Here is a 13,727-nt window from a genome sequence, read left to right on the forward strand (position 1 = left end):
AATGGCCGGGAGATCCTGAAGAGGAGGTGACGGGGATGCAGGGCACCCGCAGGGCAGTGGTGATTGGTGGGGCCCAGGGATGGGGGCACTGGCTGATGGTGTGAATGTGGGAGGGAGAGGAAGAAGGGAGAGAGCAGAGTGAGGGAGCCGGTCTCCCAGCCTGACCAGTCAACACTCGAATTTACATCACGGTACCCTTCCTCACCCCGTGCCTCCCTGGGTACAGAATGGGGAGCGCCCCTCACTGGCAGCATCTCTGTGGTGCCTGGGACTGTGGCTGGCTCTCCACCCTGCCCTCATGCTCACTCTGCCCCAACCCTCACCCAGGACAGGAAGAAGCAGCTGATGGTGCTGACAGACTGCTCACAGGGGGGCAGCAGCCTGTGGGACGGCTCCCTGGAGCTCATGGTGAGTGGGAGTAGGGGAGCTCCAGCCACGGTAGAGTCCTCACACCAAGTCCTTCGGGACTTTGGACAAGGATACTGCTGGACTCTCACCCTCCGCTGGCCACTCTCTCCCAGGTGCACCGAAGGCTGCTGAAAGATGACAGACGTGGCCTGGGGGAGCCGCGGCTAGAGGAGAAGTCGGGGTCGTGGGGGCGGGGGCGCCACCTCCTGCTGCTGGACGCGGTGGGCACGGCAGCTGCGGGGCACTGGCTGGTGGTGGAGAAGGAGGCCCTAGCACCACAGGTGGTGCTGGCGCTGGGGGGTGGTGCCTGGTACAGTCCTAGAGTTGTCCTGCGCACACAGGTGAGGGCCAGTGAGATGAGCAGGTTGCTTGGGTGCCACCCTATTGGAACTGAAAAGCTAGGTACAGCCCGAGGTCGGGCCCCTTCACCTCCTGCTCCTCTTGGTTCAGCCCCATCTCTCTTCACCCAGGTCCTGTTGCCTGATGGGAGGATTGTTGGGGGCAGATGGGTTCTGCCTTTGGGACGGATGAGCCGAGAAACACTGCCTGCATCATTTGATGGAGGAGCTGATCAGATTTCTTATAGATGAGGTGAACTAGTAGTTCACACACACACGCGCGTGCTTGCATGCACACACACACACACACACACATGACACAGTCTTCCAAATCTCCCAACAGAAATTCCACAGCAGTGACCCTCCTCCTTTCCCCCAGTGGGTGCCTGTGCTTAGGCAGGGGCGACAGGGAGCAGGGCTGTCCCAGGCCAGGGCAGTGTGCAGGCCCCAGGCTGCAAGGTGGTATCAGCAGGTGTGGTTTTCAGTCCTGGGGCCCCTGGGGACTTTGGGAGACCTCACCCCATGGCATGACCCAAAGGTGGAGCACTGAGCCAGAGGGTACCTTGGGTGGCTGTGGGCTCACCTGGCTGGGAACACCACTTACCAGAGGGGGGGGCCTGGGGCTGGGGTTTCTGCCTCACACCTCTGTGAATTCTGTCACATGACACTGCACTGGGTCACCTCCCTGAGATGTTAAGAGGGGGTGGCTGGTCTGTGCAGAGTTTGTGTGCTTGGATCCCTGGGCTCCTTTGGCCACAGCAGTGAGCCAGGTGTGGTCCCCTTGTCCCTTGACAAGGTCTGGACTCACCCTGGCAAATAAATCATCAGGGGTTTTGCAGCCGGTATTGAGGGCACCTCTTCTGCCTCTTTCTCACCTGGTGTTCACAGAAGCTTCACGCGTGTCTGTCTCATTTGTCCACAGATTGGGGGGGTGCTCTGGGCTTCCCCTCCAGGAGACCCTGTACCCCGAGGTCATCTCGCTGCTGGGTGCTCCAGGTGAGTCACACGAGGCACTTTCCCTGCCCTGCACCTGTGGTGCTGGGTGCCCCCAGATAGAAATGGCGTGGGTTCCCATGTCCCAGGAGCCACACTAATAAATCAATGGCATGTGGGAAGGAACTGCATCCAGGGCCAGTCCATCAGAAGCACCTGGTAAAACCACCTGGGGGCAGTGCCAGGTGTGGGAACAGGGCCCCTCTTGGGTCACGCATTTCCAGGCAGGCCGGAACAACCCTCTATTGAGCCTGCAGGTGGCTTAGCTGTGTCTGCACTGTGACTTGGGGTGCACCTGTACAGTGGGGGGAGGGGGCTTGTGGGCCCTGCTGGCTGTGTGGCTGGGTCAGTGCCCACTTGCCCAGGGGGAGTCGCTGCCAGGGCGACCGTTGGGAAAGGTCTCCTCCTTCCAGATCCCCCGTGTGCTGCTCTGATGCCTAGCAGCCATCTCCGATTCCCGTGAGCTAGGGTTTTGCAGTGTCTCCTCCGTCCTGTTGCTGCCCGGGGACACGAGGCAATGACTGCAGTGAGTTTCGGTTGTCACGAGGGTGGTGGTTCTAGATACCCTGCCCCATGTCCTGCTGTGCTGAGGCTGAGAAATCCTCACCCCCACCCCACCTCCTGCCACCCAGCACCTTCACGCAGGTTTGGTGAAGCTTTTCGTTGTTAGTCCATTTTATTTGAAAGGCAGAGATCTGCCGTCCACTGGTGCATTCCCCAGATGGCTGCAACAGCCAGGGCAAAGCCAGGAGCCAGCAGCTCAGTCTGAGTCTCCTCTGTGTAGGCAGGGGCCCTAGCATTTGAGCCTTCCAGGGTGCGCATTAGCAGGAAGTAGGATCAGAAGTTGAGGAGCTGGGACTCAGACCAGGCACTCCCATATGGGAGGCGGCAACTCAACCATTGCCAAACACTGCCTGCCTGTGAGGCTATTTTTAAAAAGCAAAAGATTAGGGGCCGGTGCTGTGGTGTAGCAGGCTAAGCATCCCACATGGGTGCTGATTCAAGTCCTGGCTTCTCCACTACCAATCCAGCTCTCTGTTATGGCCTGGGAGAGCAGTAGAAGACTGCCCAAGGGCTTGGACCCCTGCACCCACGTGGGAGACCTGGAAGAAGCTCCTGGCTCCTGGTTTTGGATTAGCGCAGCTCCAGCCACTGCAGACATTTGGGGAGCGAACCAACGGTTGGAAGATACTCGTTTCTCTCTCTATATATATAACTCTACCTCTCAAATAAGTTAAAATAAATAAATAAATAAAAGAGTGAGGCTTGCTTTGCCATGTCATGCTGTCTTCCCTTTGGTTGGGGGTGTTTCCAGGCTGTTTCTATTGGTGCAATCACCACAGTGTCATCTTTCCCTTGGCTTCCTTTTCTCAGCCGTGTGGATGGAGATCCCTGCAGCCGCCCCTTTCTCCCAGGCTCAGTGGTTTGCTAAGGAGGACTCCTGGCTAAGGTGTATCACAGTGGGAGGAGCCAAACAGGATGGGCAGGGAGGGAAGTGCACGGGTTGACTCGAGGACAACAGGCCCCATTGTCCAGGGGCATCCCCTCTCCTCCCAAAGGGTCACAGGTGCTCCCCATCCCAAGCTGTGACCCCCACGAGTGAAACATCAGCCAGGGACCCTTGTGGGAGCTGTGGTGTCCAGGGCTTCTCCCGAGGGCTGGGCATGCACAAATCCAAACTCCAGGAGGAAAGCCGGGCTTCAGTGTGGTGCAGCCAAAGTGCAGGGAGCCCCTCATTGACCATGCTGGACTTTCCCAAGACCCCAGCCCCCAACGTGCCCCGGGACCTGCAGCCTCAGGCTGGGGTGGGAACACTTGGGTGTAGGGGCTCAAGCACTTGGGCCATCTTCTACTGCTTTCCCAGGTCATAGCAGAGAGCTGGATCAGAAGTGGAGCAGCTGAGACTGGAACCGGCACCCATAAGGGATGCAGGCACTGCAGGTGGAGGCTTTGCCTGCTATGCCACGGCGCCAGCCCCAAGACAGAAGGATTTTTTTTTTTTTGCCAGACAGTTAGACAGTGAGAGAGAGAGAGAGAGAGAGAGAGATAGACAGTGAGAGAGAGACAGAGAGAAAGGTCTTCCTTCTGTTGGTTCGCTCCCCTAATGGCCACTATGGCCTGCACTGCACCGATCTGAAGCCAGGATCCGGGTACTTTCTCCCAGTCTCCCTTGCGGTGCAGTGACTCAAGCACTTGGGCCATCCTCTGCTGCCCTCCCAGGCCACATCAGAGAGCTGGACTGAAAGAGGAGCAACCGGGACTAGTACCCGTCGCCCCAACTGGGACTAGAACCAAGGGTGCTGGTGCCACAGGTGGAGGATTAGCCAAGTGAGCCATGGTGCTGACCCAAGACAGGGATTTTTATTAAAGTTTCCAGGCCAGCTCTCTGCTGTGGCCAGGGAGTGCAGTGGAGGATGGCCCAAGTGCTTGGGCCCTGTACCCCATGGGAGACCAGGATAAGCACCTGGATCCTGCCTTTGAATCAGCGTGGTGTGCCGGCCGCAGCGTGCCATCCACAGTGGCCATTGGAAGGTGAACCAATGGCAAAGAAAGACCTTTCTCTCTGTCTCTCTCTCACTGTCCACTCTGCCTGTCAAAAAATATAAAATAAATAAATAAATAGCTCTCATCGAATAGGGATGGGTTCTGAGGTCCCTCCTTGCTGTCGGGCACAGGCAGAGCCTGAGGGCCTGGCCAGATGCCCCTCAGGGATGGGACGTGAGTCATGAGCCAAGTGTGAGCTCCTGGCTTGTCATAGCCAGCTTGTGCCTTCTCACAGGCTGGGGACAGGCTGGAGGGGTTTGACTGAGACAGAGGAGTGAGTGCAGTTCCTGGCTTTCTTTTCTGCCTCTCTGCTGGGTTCCCTTTGTGGCCTTGGCCATGGCCGGAACCTGCCACAGGCCTGTGCTGGGCATTTTCTTGTTGCTTATGAGGGGAGGTCCACACCAGTCTGCTCCCTGGTTCTGCAGCCGAAACTCTCCACAGTGTAAATGCGTCAGGTCTGACTGTGGGGTGTGGCTTGTGCAAAGGGCTCTGGGTGTTTGCTGCCCCTGCCCTGGAGGCCTCCCTTACCCCCGTGCCCACTCCCACTCTGTCACCCAGGCCTCCAAGCTCGGATACTTTTCATCCAACGCAGCTCACAGAGCACTTGGCATCCTGAGCCCAGAGGCCCCAGGGCTGACCAGCTCCTATCCCACAGGGAAAAGGGTGAAGAGGGAGCTACCCCTTGATAGCAGAGGCCCCCTGCAGGCTGAGTGCGGGGTCTCCTGGTCCTCACTGTCAGCACTGCGGTGACCCTCTCGTAAACCCTGATGTCCAGGTGGTGTTGTTGGGAGATGCTTGTTCCCTGGGCAGGCAGGGCTGTGTGCTGGGGAGGGGTGGGCCCAGCACTGGAGGGTGCCTGGCTGGGAGGCCTCAGCCACAGTGTGGGGCACCAGGCACGCCCACTGCTCCTTCCACGTGCTCACCTGTGTGCCCTACTGTAGGTGTGGATCCTTCTTCAGGCAGAGTTCGCAAGCCCCATGCTTTCAATTGCATTATCCTTGGGGCCATGTTGTTTTAACCAACCAAGCAGGGCATGGGAGCGATGCGGGGCAGGTTCTGGGTGGCTGAAGATGAGAGAGCACCCTAGAAGTGCCAGGGAACCAGTGAGAGGACATCCCGCTCCCTGGGCTGGGAGTGGGGGGCTGAGCAGTAGGCAGCGCCCTGGCTGCAGTGCTGGACTGGATAAGGGCCCTCGGAGAGGTTCCCAATGGATGCCAGTAGAAAGGGCACAAAACTTTTCAGCCTGTGAAGGAAGGATCATGGAGAAGCTATGGCCAAGGGGAGCCAAAGAGGAGTTTGTTACAGGGGCTGGGGAAGGGGCCCACACCCCCGGGGGCTAAGGGGTTGTGGGGAGCTGTAGCCACAGTCCTGGCCCCCGATGCTGCCACCTGCTCACTCCCATGGCTGGTCCCCAGGCTTCTCCCAGGCCAGCAGCCCAGCTACTGGGAAGGCCGGACAGTGGGGCCTGGCCTGCAGTCCCACGGGGCTCAGAAGGCAGGACAGAAGTGCCCTCCCCAAAGCCTGCCTGTGACACGGCCATGAGTTCTGGGCACTCAGCACGTGGGCGCCGGGTACTCTGTGCACAGCCTAGCAGCATGGAACAAGGCCCGAGCCCAGATCCTCCTGGCTGCCTCAGGCTCCACCTTAGGACACCATCAGGTGTGGTCAGATGGGTCATGGGTGGTCCAGACAGCAGAAGGTGGCGACCGTGGGCCTGGTCTCCCTTGGAGATGCTGTGACTTGGAGAACCCTACTCCAGGGCCTGGCAGTACAGTGGCCACATGGGGCGTTTGATGGCCCTGAACAGACTATGCCCATCCCCCCCAACCCACCCTGCTGCTCAAGGTGGAAGCAAAGAGCTCATCAGACACAGTGCGTGCCTTTTCTTAAAAAAAAAAAAAGACCATTTTGATAGTTTCACATGGCATAAAATCAACCTTTGATTTTTTTTTTAATTTTATTTATTTAAAGGCAGAGTTACAGAGAGAGAGAGATCTCTATCCACTGGTTTACTCCCCAAATGGCTGCAATGGCAGGAGCTGCACCGATCTGAAGCTAGGAGCCAGGAGCTTCTTCTGAGTCTCCCATGTGATTACAGAGGCTCAAGGATTGGGTCATCTTCCACTGTTTTCCCAGGCCATAGCAGAGAGGTGGGTCGGAAGTGGAGCAGTGGGGACTCAACCAGCGCCCATATGGGATGTCAGCGTTGCCTGTGGTGGCTCCACCCACTAAGCCATAGTGCCGGCCCCTGATCACTCTTTTACATCCATTGCCATTTGGTGCCTTCACAGTGCTGTGCAGCCACCACCTTTTTTTTTTTTGGACAGGCAGAGTGGACAGTGAGAGAGAGAAACGTCTTCCTTTGCCATTGGTTCACCCTCCAGTGGCCGCCGTGGCCGGCGCACTGCGGCCAACACACTGCGCTGATCTGATGGCAGGAGCCAGGTACTTCTCCTGGTCTCCCATGGGGTGCAGGGCCCAAGTACTTGGGCCATCCTCCACTGTACTCCCTGGCCACAGCAGAGAGCTGGCCTGGAAATGGGGCAACCGAGACAGAATCCGGCACCCCAACTGTGACTAGAACCCGCCACAAGGCGGAGGATTAGCCTAGTGAGCCACAGCGCCGGTGCAGCCACCACCTCTTTCAAGTTCCAGAACTTTCTTCTCTAAAAGGAAGCCCCAAGCCCATTGGCATTCATCCCCCTAGTCCCACCCCTGCAACCCTTGTGAATTCCTGGCACTCATCAGCCCCGTCCTCTACCTGTGGACTTGCTGCCTTGGGCACTGTGCACCAGTGGGCTCACGGAACAGGTGCCCTTCTTGTTTCACTGCTGAGCACATGTTTGAGGTTCAAATGTGTGGATGCCACATACCCTGTGTGGCCAAGGCCACTGCTCAGAGTGCTGGCAGCAAAAAGGAAGGCCTGGGCTCTGGCCAGTGCCACAGGTCCCCCAGCCCAGACCTACAAGGGGGCCAGCACTGTGGCATAGTGGGTAAAGCTGTCACCTGCAGTGCCGGCATCCCATATGGGTACTGGTTCAAGTCCTGGCAGCTCCTCTTCCAATCCAGCTCTGCTGTGGCCTCAGAAAGGAGTAGAAGATGGCCCAAGTCCTTGGGCCCCTGCACCCATGTGGGAGACTCCGAAGAAGCTCCTGGCTCCTGGCTTCGTATCAGTGCAACTGTGGCCATTGCAGCCAATTGGGGAGTGAACCAACAGATGGAATAGTTCTCTCTCTCTCTCTCTCTCTCTCTCTCTCTCTCTCTCTCTCTCTCTTTCTCTCTCTTTCTCTCTGTCTCTCCTTCTCTATGTGTAACTCTGACTTTCAAATAACTAAATAAATATTTAAAAAAAAAACCTACAAGAGACTCTGGCTGGTTGAATGAATGGTTGGCCAGGCTGGCTCAGGGGTCGTGGGAGAGGCCCTCCTGGGCCGTGCTGCTCATGAAGTGCCAGGGAACCAGTGAGCCCCTGCACCCCTGAGCTGCCCGGCCAGTGGTGTGCCCCTTCCCCAGCCCTTGTAACAAACTCCTCTTCTGCTCCCCATGGCCATAGCTGCTCCGTGATCCTTCCTTCACAGGCTGAACAGTTTTGTGCCCTTTCTACTGGCATCCATTGGGAACCTCTCCAAGGGCCCTTATCCAGTCCAGCGCTGCAGCCAGGGCGCTGCCCACAGCCCAGCCCCCCACCCCAGCATTTGGGGTGTCAGCCTTCCACACCTTCGGTGGAGACATCAGCGAGTTAGAGCATCATCGGGATCTCGGGCCGGGGTGCGTGTGTGTGTGTGTGTGTGTGTGTGTGGAGCTGAACTGAGCAGGTGCTCAGAAGCTTCAGATGCCCCCTGGAGGACGGCACGGAGCAGTGCCACACGGCTGCCCGAACCTGTGTGGGTTGACCCCTGATGTGGGCGACAGCACTGCTCATTTTAAAGCTGCTGCTCCTGCTTCCTGCTGGGCCAGGGTCCCCGCCTGCTGGCCGTCTTCCTCGTGGCTGTGTCCTGACATTTACATGGTGAGCAGGTCCTGAACCATCTCCAGGAAGTAGAGATGTCCCTAAGGGAGACGATTTCCTGAAGGCGAGAACAGCCAGCGTCTGCTCTGCCACCACCTGTGCACTTGGGGTGCTCTGGTGCGGCTCCCACCCCTGCACCCCTGGGCTGCCCGGCCACTGGCCCTCTTGTCCCCCAGATGCCTAGTGGCTTGGTCATGGGTTGCAGCAAACCCTTTTAACAGCCCTGCTGCTTGTCTGCAATGGGCCTGTTTGGGGGTCGGGGGCATCTTGGGCCTGCACAGGGTGGGCTCTGGCCCAGTGCCCTGCCTCAGGCTGATGGTGCCTGGGACCCTTGGCTCATCTGCTGTAGGAGCCCTGGGAAGCCTGAGCTGCAGGCTCTCTAGGGAAGGAGCCTCCCTGGCTGGCTGTGATCTGAGTGCCCTGGTAGGGAGGGGGCGGTGCTGTCCAGAACCGGGTGCTTGCACCTTCCACTGCTTCTGTGTGTGCTGCCCCCTCCCCCAGGTCCCCTTGAGCCTGCTGTGGAGCTGAGCTCAGCCCTCTGACACCTGGCCCTCTCCCTGGTCACCAAAGGTGGCTTTTGTCATGGCAGCAATGAGATATCGAGGCCAGAAGGGGCCACCAGTACACAGAGCCTCATCTCAGACTGCACAGGGAGCAGGGAGGGAGCAGGTGCCAGCCCTGGCTGGACCTGGATCCCTGGGGCTGGGGCAAGGCTGGGGCAGGGGGCAGCAGTCATGGGGCCCAAGGTCGGGTGGTAGGCAGGACACGAAGCTGACAGCTGTGCCTCCCGGGGGACTAGATCACCACCCATTGGCCCTTATGTCACAGATGAGGAAACAGGCAGGTGCCTGAGACAGGGTCCATAACCCCCCTCCCCCAACACCCCATCCACCTCCCGGTCTGCAGGTCCCCAGTGATTCGCTGCAGATGGGGAGATACTGCGTGTCCTCCATTGCCGGCTTCTGCCCCCGGCTTTGGCAGTGCCAGGGTCCTCAGGTGGCTGCTAATCTCATTGATCTGGGGCCTTCACCCAAGCCACAGACGGCTCTGCCAAGCTCCAAGCCTTGTCAGGGTTCACCCTGGTCCATGCTGTGGTTTGGCAGATGGGGGTGTGTGCACAGGCACGCGTACAGGATGGGGAGTCTTGTGTGTGTTTGGCAGTTGTGCCTGTGTGTGAATGGTGTGCACCCAGAGGTGTGTAGCAGTGTGCAGTGTGCAGACGGGCACGGGCAGGTGTGGATGTGTACAGCTGCATGCAGGCTTCTCAGAGTCACAGGCCCAGTGGACAGCAGACCCCAGCCACTGCGGGCCCTGGGCAGCAGAGCTGGACACAGCACATCGCCTGGCTGCAGGCAGCTTCGGGGGGGGGCACTACTGAGAGACCCACAAACGGGAACCAGATCTTTTAAAATAGGTTTATATGAGAGCAGCAAGAGACAGAGACGTCCCATCTGCCAGTTCACTTCACAGATGTCTGTGCCATCCAGGACAGGGCCAGGCTGAAGCCAGGAGCTGGCAATGCAATCCAGGTCCCTGATGGGGGTGGCCCAGACCACCTGTCACTTAGGGGATCTGCACTACCAGGAAGCTGGAATCAAAAGTGGAGCCTGGACTTCAACCAAGCACTCCACCATCCAGCATGGGATGCCTGGGCATCATAATCTCTGGACCCGAACGCCCACCCTTGGGAAACTTCTAGAACTACAGATCAGAGGCCCTGAGAAGGCTGTAGAGGAGCGAGCATGCTGTGAGCCAGGGCGGCATCCAGGGTGGAGGCCAGGCAGCCGGAGAGCCTGCCAGAGGTGGCCTCTGGCCAGGCAGGGGGAGGGAGGGGCTGGAGGCCCCCAGCCAGGATGCAGTGTGACATCAGCAAGAGGGGTTCTGAGGCCTGAAGAACCATGCAGTGCACACATGTGTGCTTGTGTACTGTGATGGTGTGTAGTGTGTATGTGTATGTGTGTGCTGTGTGTTTATGGGGTGTGGTGTGTGTATAATGGGGAAGTGGTATGTGTGTGATGGAGGTATGGGTATATGTGGTAGCTCTGTGTGTAGTGAATGTGTTGTGTGTGTGTGATAGATGTGTCTGGTACCTGGGTGTGTGTGTGTATGGTGTGTGTGTATGGGATACATACACATGTAGATTGGTGTAGATGTGTCTGCTGTGTGGTGTATGTGTGTGGAATCTGGTGTGTGGTATGTGTGGTGTGTAGTGTGTATGTGTGGTGTGTGCATGGTGTATGGTTTGTATGTGTGTGGTGTGTATATGGTATATGGTGTGTGATATGTGTATGGTGTGTGTGTGGTGTGTGTGGTGTCTGGTGTGTGGTGTATGGTATATGGTTTGTAGTGTATGTGTGGTGTATGATGTATGTGTAGTATGTATGGTGTGTGATGTTTGCAGTGTGTGTGCCATGTATGGTGTGTATGGTGTTGTGTGTAGTGTGTACGGTGTGTGATGTGTGTAGTGTGTGTGTGGTATATGGTGTGTAGTGTATGTGTGTATGGTGTGTGTGTGGTGTGTATGGTGTTGTGTATAGTATATGGTGTGTATGGTGTGTGTGTGTGGTATGTACAGTGTGTGTGTGTGGTGTATGGGGTGTATTGTGTGTACTGTGTGTATGTATAGTGTGTATGGTATGTGATGCATATGGTGTGTGTGTGTGTGGTGTGTATATGGTGTGTGGTGTGTATGGTGTGTGATATATGGTGTATATGTGATGTATGGTGTGTACAGTGTGTATGGTGTGTGTGTAGTGTGTATGGTGTGTGATGTGTATGGTGTGTGTGTGGTGTGTGTGGTATATGGTGTGTTCAGTGTGTATGGTGTGTGTGTATGCTGTCTGGTGTGTGATGTATGGTGTATATGTGGTGTATGGTGTGTATAGTGTGTGTGTAGCATGTATGGTGTGTGATGTGTATGGTGTGTGTGTGGTGTGTATGGCGTGTGGTGTGTATGGTGTGTGTGTGGTATATGGTGTGTATAGTGTGTATGATGTGTGTGTATGCTGTGTGATGTGTATGGTACATAATGTATGGTATGTATGTGGTGTATGGTGTATGTGTAGTGTGTATGATGTGTGATGTGTGTGGTGTGTGCTCCACAGGAGGACTTCTCGGGGGAGACACCTACACAGGTGGATCCTGGCAACCACGCTTGCCGCTCTCGGGGTAAACACCACAGAGCTGCCCTCGGGATCTCACACAGAAAAAGAGGAGAGCATGCCATGCCCCAGTGAGAGCTCACCTGTGGGGCCCTGAGCCCTGGGGGACCCTTAGCTCAGAACCGACCCTAACCCACTTGGCATTTCATGTGACAAAGAAAGCACCAATGTCAGGGACTCCATTCTCATTGACCCCCTGTAGGACAAAGGTGACCACTGGAGGCACTCGTTTTCTAGTGTGTTGTAACCCCTGGGATGGGCTCTTCTATCCGGGTGAGTTGTAACCCCTGGGATGGGCTCTTCTATCTGGGTGAGTTGTAACCCCTGGGATGGGCTCTTCTATCCAGGTGAGTTGTAACCCCTGGGATGGGCTCTCCTGCCTGATTCAAAGACTTTGGAAAGCAGCCCATCTAGGAGGGGTCATTCTCAAACAGTTGGGTGACAGAAAACACAACAAACCAAAAAAAAAAAATCCTTTGAATAGTTTTGTGCATGATCTAAATATCTATTTACCTATATATATATATATATATATATTTGTTTTATAAAAGTATAATCATGCTATGCACATTTTTAGGAGTTTTTTTTAAAGACTTATTTGGAAGTCAGAGTTACATAGAGAGAGAAGGAGAGGCAGAGAGAGATCTTCACCCAATGGTTCACTCCTCAATTGGCCACATCGGTCAGAGCTGAGCTGATCCAAAGCCAGGAGCCAAGAGCTTCTTCCAGGTCTCCCACACGAGTGCAGGGGCCCAAGCACTTGGGCCATATTCTACTGCTTTCCCAGGCCACAGCAGAAAGCTGGATCAGAACTGGAGCAGCCAGGACATGAACCAGCACCCATATGGAATGCCAGCACTGCAGGCAGCAGCTTTACCTGTTATGCCACAGCGCTGGCCCCAGGAGTTTTACTTATTAGAGAACAAGCAGATTCCAGTTATGGTTTCACTCCTCAAATTCCCACAACAAACCTGGGCCTCCACCAGTCTGCAGCCTGGAGCCAGAAACCCAATCTGAGTCTCCCTCGTGAGTGGCAGGGACTCATGGGTTTGAGCCACCTGTGCACTCCTGCCTCCCAGGGCTATGCAGGAAGCAGAGTGGGAACCCAAACCCCCAGGCACTCCAGCATGGGGCTGTGGGCTTGTACTGCATGTCTCTCTGGCTTGACATGCACACTGGGAATTATGTCCTCAGCTCTGTGTGGTGTGGGTGGCTCCATGGGAAGGGATGCAGAGAAGGTAGGCCAATGGGTGTTCCCTCCCCCCTCCCAACCCCCAGCAGGGTCACATCTAGGGAGCTGCCCACCAGTTGGAGCTCCACTTCAAACACTGGCTCAGAAAACTCCTTGTACTCCAAGGTAAGCCCTCACCTGCCTGCCCCTTTTACAAGTTTCTCTCTACAATGGAATGTTTGAACATGGGTGTGTGTGTGTTTGTGTGTGTGTGTGTGTGTGTATGTGTGAGTTAGAGAGAGAGAGAGGAGCAGACTGAAGACAAAGAGGTGTGGCTAAGACTGCGGCATCCCATGCAGGTTCTGGGGGATGAGCCGAGGGCTGCAGTGAGCCGTGCTGTGTGCACCTGTGGTGAGGGAGGCAGGGGGTGGGAGGAGGGCCAGGATGGGACCCTCACTGCAGGTGGGGTGGTGTGTGTGCTCTGGGCAGCTCCCCTGAGTTTTACTTATGTTTTAGATTTTTCACTGCTTTAGATTTTATTAATATAAAGAGAAGAGGTTTCTTGTATTTCCTGGACTGTGACCAGACAACCACACTTGCCTTCCCCCTCTCTTTCCCTCCCTTGATCCATCTCCTTCCTTCCTTTCTTTTTTTCTTGTCCTTCAATTTTGCAAAGGCATAATTTAAGTCCACCTTGTAATCATAGGCTTAAGACACCACTAGCAACAATGTCCAACAAATAAAAAGATTCTTTTTAAATTATCTTTATATACAGAAGTTCAACTTGGTATATGCTAAGTAAAGATTTCAACAGATTGCACCCACACAGAAACAAAGTGTAAAGTACTGTTTGAAGACAAGTTTTACCATTAATTCACATAGTACAACTCATTAAGGACAGAGATCCTACATGGGGAGTAAGTGCATGGTGACTCATGTTGTTAACAATTGACACTCTTATTTATGATGTCAGTAATCACCCAAGGCTCTTGTCATGAGCTGCCAAGGCTATGGAAGCCTCTTGAGTTCACAAACTCTGACCTTATTTAGACCAGGCTATAAACAAAGTGGAAGTTCTCTCCTTCCTTCAAAGAAAGGTACTT

The sequence above is a fragment of the Oryctolagus cuniculus genome, chromosome 16 (assembly GCF_964237555.1).
Source record: "Oryctolagus cuniculus chromosome 16, mOryCun1.1, whole genome shotgun sequence".
Classification (NCBI taxonomy): domain Eukaryota; kingdom Metazoa; phylum Chordata; class Mammalia; order Lagomorpha; family Leporidae; genus Oryctolagus; species Oryctolagus cuniculus.